Source organism: Coregonus clupeaformis, chromosome 34 (assembly GCF_020615455.1).
Source record: "Coregonus clupeaformis isolate EN_2021a chromosome 34, ASM2061545v1, whole genome shotgun sequence".
In the NCBI taxonomy this organism is placed as follows: domain Eukaryota; kingdom Metazoa; phylum Chordata; class Actinopteri; order Salmoniformes; family Salmonidae; genus Coregonus; species Coregonus clupeaformis.
In genome coordinates this window covers 10,871,148-10,878,647 of record NC_059225.1, presented here as the reverse complement: position 1 = coordinate 10,878,647, position 7,500 = coordinate 10,871,148, and the positions used below count along the sequence as shown (strand labels likewise).

The 7,500-nt window shown below is 40.8% G+C and overlaps 1 protein-coding gene across 9 annotated transcripts in view; it reads left to right on the top strand.

Moving 5' to 3' along the window:
• LOC121549745 (eyes absent homolog 1-like) overlaps positions 1 to 7,500 on the top strand; it is a 181,423-nt gene that overhangs the window by 67,447 nt on the left and 106,476 nt on the right. For 8 of the 9 annotated variants that reach the window (XM_041861603.2, XM_041861604.2, XM_045210413.1 and 5 more), the window contains exon 1: positions 5,852 to 6,149. The gene's annotated coding sequence lies outside the window, so the exon portion shown is untranslated. Of the gene's footprint in view, positions 1 to 5,851; positions 6,150 to 7,500 lie in introns of those variants that run through there. The other variant, XM_041861601.2, reaches the window with a different exon arrangement.

The window sequence follows — 7,500 nt, the reverse complement described above, 5'->3', positions numbered from 1 at the left end:
TGACCATATGGCTCTGGTCAAAAGTAGTGCACTATAGAGGGAATAGGGTACCATTTGGGATGCGGGCGTGGTCTGGATTGGTTTATTGTTTTGAATTTTCGTGTTTTCGTGTTCTCTTTTGAGTTCTAGATCTAATTAGTTTAGTAGCTACATGCACCTGACATTTAGAATTCTTAATTGAATGTAGAATAAAATAATTTATTGCTAGTATCTTATAACCATATCTGAAACAACAACAAAATATCTTAACTCCTAACAGACTACACTGCATCAACCTTAACCTCTGTGCACAGCTTTACCATTACATAGAGGTTACATATTCCTATAGTCTAAACTTTATATATGTGGCACATGCAAACATAAAACCTCCCCAAAACAAGTCTAGTAAAACTGTAGCTAGATGGCGAGGGTTCATTCCAAACATGCAATGCGTCCCAAATGACACCCTATTCCCTAGAGCCCATAGCCTGGTCAAAAAGTAGTGCACTATATAGGGAAAAGTGTGACATTTTGGAAGGAAGCCATAATGTAGTGTAACGTCGCCATGCCATGCAGAAGGCTTGATGGGTACCGGCACGACACAGAACATATTAGTTTAGTCTGAGAGACATGAACAACCCTGGGTTAGGTGCAATTAGAAAATAACTCAGTTGCAAAATGACATTGTAAGATAATTTTATACAGCTGCTACAGAGGGAGAGAGAGAAGGAGGGAGGGGGGCGGGGGGAGAGAGCGAGGGAGAGGAGAGAGAGGGGAAGAGGTGGAGAGAGAGAGAGAGAGAGGGGGAGAGAGAGAGAGAGAGAGAGAGAGAGAGAGAGAGAGAGAGAGAGAGAGAGAGAGAGAGAGAGAGAGAGAGAGAGAGAGAGAGAGGGAGTAAATACAATAACTCAATGTTACTAACCCTTCAGCTATTAGAAATAGTTACATGAGAATCCCCAAGCATTTATTATAACGTCCATTGAGTTATCAAGAACCTCTTCAAAATTCAATATATTTCATGTTCTGATGTTGAAACGTGAGACTGTAAGTTTACCCGTAGGCATTACTGTGTTTAGAAAGACAGACGGTGCTCATATTGGCTGCGTCTCTAAAATGGCACCCTGTTCCCTATGTAGTGCATTACTTTTCACCAGGGTCCTATGGGCTTTGATTGGAAGTTGTACACTATATGGGGAATAAGCTGGTCAAAAGTAGTGCACTAAATGGGGAATAGGGTACCGTTTGGGACATCAGTACCGCCACAGTAGACGTAGCCTAGATCAGGAATCGTACTGAGCAGTGCAGCGTGGGTCTAGTTCTATATCTGTCAGCTACAGAGGTTTGCTACAATGGTGTATTTTCCCTTTCCTCATATCGGCCAACTAATGGCATAACAGTGTTTCACAATGGGATAAGTATGTGTACAATTGGATACACAAACAGTAGACTGCCCAACATGAAGTGTCTAGAAGGTAGATAGCTAAGTTACCATTACTATAACATTTCCCGTTTCACTTTGTGCGTCTGTATGCTATTTTTCTCTCACCTAATTGGATTTTTCTTTGTTTTCATTTCTCAGTATTCCAGTAAGTAATTTCACTTACTGTTTTCCTACATTTAATCAACAGAATCAACATAATTAATTGTGCCAGAGCCACTGCCGCGACATGAATACAGTGGGCTTGTGTCCCAAATGGCACCCTATGGACCCTGGTCTAAAGTAGTGCACTATGTAGGGAATAGGGTGAAAGTAGTGCACTATGTAGGGAATAGGGTGAAAGTAGTGCACTATGTAGGGAATAGGGTGCCATTTGGGACGCATCCAGTTTGTATAGGATGATGGTATAATGCTCAGCTGTATAACCATGTATAACCATGTATAACCATGTATAACCATGCATAACCGTGTATAACCATGTCGACCATGTATAACCATGTATAACCATGTATAACCATGTATAACCATTTATAACCGTGTATAACCATGTCGACCATGTATAACCATGTATAACCGTGTATAACCATGTATAACCATGTATAACCATGTATAACTGTGTATAACCATGTCGACCATGTATAACCATGTATAACCATTTATAACCGTGTATAACCATGTCGACCTTGTATAACTAGGTATAATCATGTATAACCGTGTATAACCATGAATAACCGTGTATAACCATGTATAACCATGTATAACCATGTATAACCATGTATAAACATGTCGACCATGTATAACCATGTATAACCATGTATAACCGTGTATAACCATGTATAACCATGTATAACCGTGTATAACTGTGTATAACCATGTATAAACATGTCGACCCTGTATAACCATGTATAACTGTGTATAACCGTGTATAACCATGTATAAACATGTATAACCATGTCGACCGTGTATAACCGTGTATAACCATGTATAACCGTCTATAACCATGTCGAACATGTATAACCATGTATAACCATGTATAACCGTGTATAACCATGTATAACCATGTATAACCATGTCGACCATAACCTAGAGCAGACAGAAGGCAGTCATTACCTAGCACACACACATACACAGTCACAAACACACACACAGTCATACACACACACGCACGCACACACACAGCCCTACCGTGGTGTCTATGTGTTGATGGAGGACTTCCACTAGGCTGCTGAGGGAAGGGGACATACAGACAGACACAGCCGAGAGAGAGAGAGAGAGAGAGAGAGAGAGAGAGAGAGAGAGAGAGAGAGAGAGAGAGAGAGAGAGAGAGAGAGAGAGAGAGAGAGAGAGAGAGAGAGAGAGAGAGAGAGAGAGAGAGAGAGAGAGAGAGAGAGAGAGAGAGAGAGAGAGAGAGAGAGAGAGGGGGAGATGAACTTGGAGAAGAGTCCCCTAAGCTTGTCCTGGGGCTCTGTTCACAAACACAAACAGACCCCACAGAGCCCCAGGACAACAACACAATTAGACCCAACCAAATCATGAGAAAACCAAAAGAGAATTACTTGACACATTGGAAAGAATTAACAAAAAACAGAGCAAACTAGAGTGCTGTTTGGCTCTAAACAGAGAGTACACAGTTGCAGAATACCTGACCACTGTGATTGACCCAAACTTAAGGAAAGCTTTGACTGTGTACAGACTCAGTGAGCATAGCCTTGCTATTGAGAAAGGCCGCCGTAGGCAGACTTGGCTCTCAAGAGAAGACAGGCTATGTGTACACTGCTCACAAAATGAGGTGGAAACTGAGCTGCACTTCCTAACCTCCTGCCAAATATATGCCAATATTAGAGACACATATTTCCCTCAGATTACAGAGATCCACAAAGAATTTGAAAACAAACCCAATTTTGATAAACTCCCTTATCTACTGGGTGAAAAACCACAGTGTGCCATCACAGCAGTTAGGATCACCACTTTATTTTAAGAATGTGAAATGTCAGAATAATAGTAGAGAGAATTATTTATTTCAGCTTTTATTTCTTTCATCACATTCCCAGTGGGTCAGAAGTTTACATACACTCAATTAGTATTTGGTAGCATTGCCTTTAAATTGTTTAACTTGGGTCAAACGTTTCGGGTAGCCTTCCACAAGCTTCCCACAATAAGTTGGGTGAATTTTGGCCCATTCCTCCTGACAGAGCTGGTGTAACTGAGTCAGGTTTGTAGGCCTCCTTGCTCGCACATGCTTTTTCAGTTCTGCCCACACATTTTCTATAGGATTGAGGTCAGGGCTTTGTGATGGCTACTCCAATACCTTGACTTTGTTGACCTTAAGCCATCTTGCCACATCTTTGGAAGTATGCTTGGGGTCATTGTCCATTTGGCAGACCCATTTGCGACCAAGCTTTAACATCCTGACTGATGTCTTGTGATGTTGCTTCAATATATCCACATAATTTTCCTTCCTCATGATGCCATCTATTTTGTGAAGTGCACCAGTCCCTCCTGCAGCAAAGCACCCCCACAGCATGATGCTGCCACCCCCGTGCTTCACGGTTGGGATGGTGTTCTTCGGCTTGCAAACGATCCCCCTTTTCCTCCAAACATAACGATTTTCATAATGGCCAAACAGTTCTATTTTTGTTTCATCAGACCAGAGGACATTTCTCCAAAACGTACGCTCTTTGTCCCCATGTGCAGTTGCAAAACTGTAGTCTGGCTTTTTTATGGCGGTTTCGGAGCAGTGGCTTCTTCCTTGCTGAGCGGCCTTTCAGGTTATGTCGATATAGGACTCGTTTTACTGTGGATATAGATACCTTTGTACCTGTTTCCTCCAGCATCTTCACAAGGTCCTTTGATGTTGTTCTGGGATTGATTTGCACTTTTCACACCAAAGTACGTTCAAAGAACGAGTCTCCTTCCTGAGCGGTATGACGGCTGCGTGGTCCCATGGTGTTTATACTTGCGTACTATTGTTTGTACAGATGAACGTGGTACCTTCAGGCGTTTGGAAATTGCTCCCAAGGATGAACCAGACTTGTGGAGGTATACCATTTTTTTTCTGAGGTTTTGGCTGATTTCTTTTGATGTTCCCCTGATGTCAAGCAAAGAGGCATTGCGTTTGAAGGTAGGCCTTGAAATACATCCACAGGTACACCTCCAATTGACTCAAATTATGTCAATTAGACTATCAGAAACTTCTAAAGCCATGACATCATTTTCTGGAATTTTCCAAGCTGTTTAAAGGCACTGTCAACTTAGTGTATGTAAACTTCTGACCCACTGGAATTGTGATACAGTGAATTATAAGTGAAATAATCTGTCTGTAAACAATTGTTGGAAAAATTACTTGTGTCATGCACAAAGTAGATGTCCTAACCGACTTGCCAAAACTATAGTTTGTTAACAAGAAATTTGTGGAGTGGTTGAAAAACAAGTTTTAATGACTCCATCCGAAGTGTATGTAAACTTCCGACTTCAACTGTATATATACATAATATGACATTTGAAATGTCTTTATTCTTTTGGAACTTGTGTGAGTGTAATGTTTACTGTTCACTTTTTATTGTTTATTTCACTTTATTTGATCCATGTCACTTGCTTTGGCAATGTAGACATATGCAAATAAAGAACTGTATATGAAATTGAATTTAGAGACAGAGACAGAGACAGAGACAGAGACAGAGACAGAGACAGAGACAGAGACAGAGACAGAGACAGAGGAGGATAAAACTAACCAAAACAAGGGGAAAGAATGGGAGAAGAAAGATCCCAGGCCCTGGGGGTGTAACCTAGTGAGCTTCTCTCTGAGCCTGGAGATCCAGAGAAGAGCTGAGGTCTAGGTGGAGGGATCTGACCTCCCGCTCATTAACCGCCTTCCAAATGGCACCCTATTCCCTACATAGTGCACTACTTTTGAGCAGAGCCCTATGGAATAGGGTGCCATTTGAGACGCAGTAATTGTCTTAGGATCACTGATAGCATCTGGAGAGAGAGAGAGGGGGGGGGGGCCCTATGGGTCTATTGTTTAAAGCTGTAAAGGACTGGGTGTTAATGACATCTGTGTGAGGCTCTCTCGTGCCTCGTCTGTCCAGACTCCTGTCTTCCTGTGAGACGTACTACCTTACTGCAACGTTCTGCTCTTTCAAACAGCTCAAACAGCAGCCTTCCTCTCTCTCTTTCTCCCTCCCTCCCTCCCTCCCTCCCTCACTCCCTCCCTCCACCCCTCCCTCCCTCCCTCCCTCCCTCCCTCCCTCCACCCCTCCCTCCCTCCCTCCCTCCCTCCCTCCCTCCCTCCCTCCCTCCCTCCCTCCCTCCCTCCCTCCCTCCCTCTCTCTCTTTCTCTCTTTCTCCCTCCCATCCCTCCTCCCTCCCTCCCTCCCTCCCTCTCTCTCTCTCTCGCTCTTTTTTTCCCTCTTCCTCAGACACTCTCTAGTCGCTGCCTGAAGCAGTAATCAGACAACTGTCGTTCTCACTCTGACTCTTACTCCTGAGATCCCAGTTAGTGTGTGTATCGGGGGCTCCATGGGTTCTAACACTTAAAATGAAAAAGAAAAAAAGTTGTCTTGTAGCCGGTAATTTGTTGCGTTACAGGTTCTGCCAACTCTTTTAAGAACTTTAATTTTGATAAAGTTTCTTCTTGTCGTTCTGGACTGGACAGGCTTGGCGGTTAGAAGATTACAAAGAAACTTAAAGGAAGGGTTACCAGCAAAAGTACAGGGATTCCACCATAATTGGGGTGAGTATGACTTTGTGTTCTAAAAACAGTATTCTATGTTATGCTGTTTCACTGTTAGACTGGTTAGTCTGATGTCTGCGTGACTGCCTGTCACTGGCTCGCTATATAAAAACTTACTCTACTCCTAACTTAGTATTACTTACAGGCATCTATATTGTAAACTGTGAAAATGTTTTAATTAAGGCGTCAATAGAATGAGTGAATATTTAAATATAGATATATTGGCAGTATTTGTTATCATGCGAATAAATAGTTTTAACACCTTGTTTTGAGGCAGAAAGTCATCTTATTTATAACAGCAGCTATTATGTTAATATTTAGACCAGGTGAATAACCACATACACTGTGGTTATGTCTTGACATTATTAATCTACTGCTCAAAATATCAAAATAGCAATTGGTTAATGTGTATCATATTTATTTCAAAAGCAACGCTTTTGTTTTAGTGTGGAGTTTAGATAATATAATAATAATATTTAGATAATATAATGTCATACGAAACCGTCATAATATGGCCATCTTAAATAACTGTATTTCAGTGATGACATAAAAAATATAAATACATAAGTAATGGAGCTACTTGAGTAGGACAAATATATATTACAACAATATTAATATACTATTCATATAAATATTAATATACTAATCATATAAGTGAAAACATATATATATATGAAAATGTATGACAATGTATAAACTGTATGTTCAATAATGAAATACTCTTAGGACTTAATGATATACTCTTAACAATTAAGCAAATTAATTAAGTAAATGATTTACTTATATGAAAAACATTAATGTTATTTTCAACACTAACTTGATCACACATGAATATTCCTAAATATATCCAATAACTGTTGTCTAGTTCTTATTTTTCAAGTCATGCCCAAATCAACTTTACTAGTTTTTTTTTTTTTAGCTCAGCAATTAAATTAACACTATCAAACCTTCTTTAAAATTACATTCTAAAAACAAAACACCTCGATCTAAATCCAGTAAAATATCAATCACAATTGCAAAACATTTAAATAAATCTGCTTCCTAAATGTTTCAAGTATATATGATAGGATATCCTCTACGCGCTCATTACCGAGTTTACATTTTCGATGCTGCGAAGCAAAACATACCAGCCCCTGCAGGAGACTCTTCTCCACTGGCAGAATAAACAACAGCAGCTCCAGTTAAATCAGTTGACATCTAATACCATCTGCTCTGCTGCAGCCTGGTCAGGAATGCTCTGAACGGGGAGACGGACGGCGTGTGTCTCACGACTCACAAGACAACGGCTAACCCCAACACCACAAACAACCACATCTTATAGTTTAACACAGGGGCCCGGTCGTACTGCTTA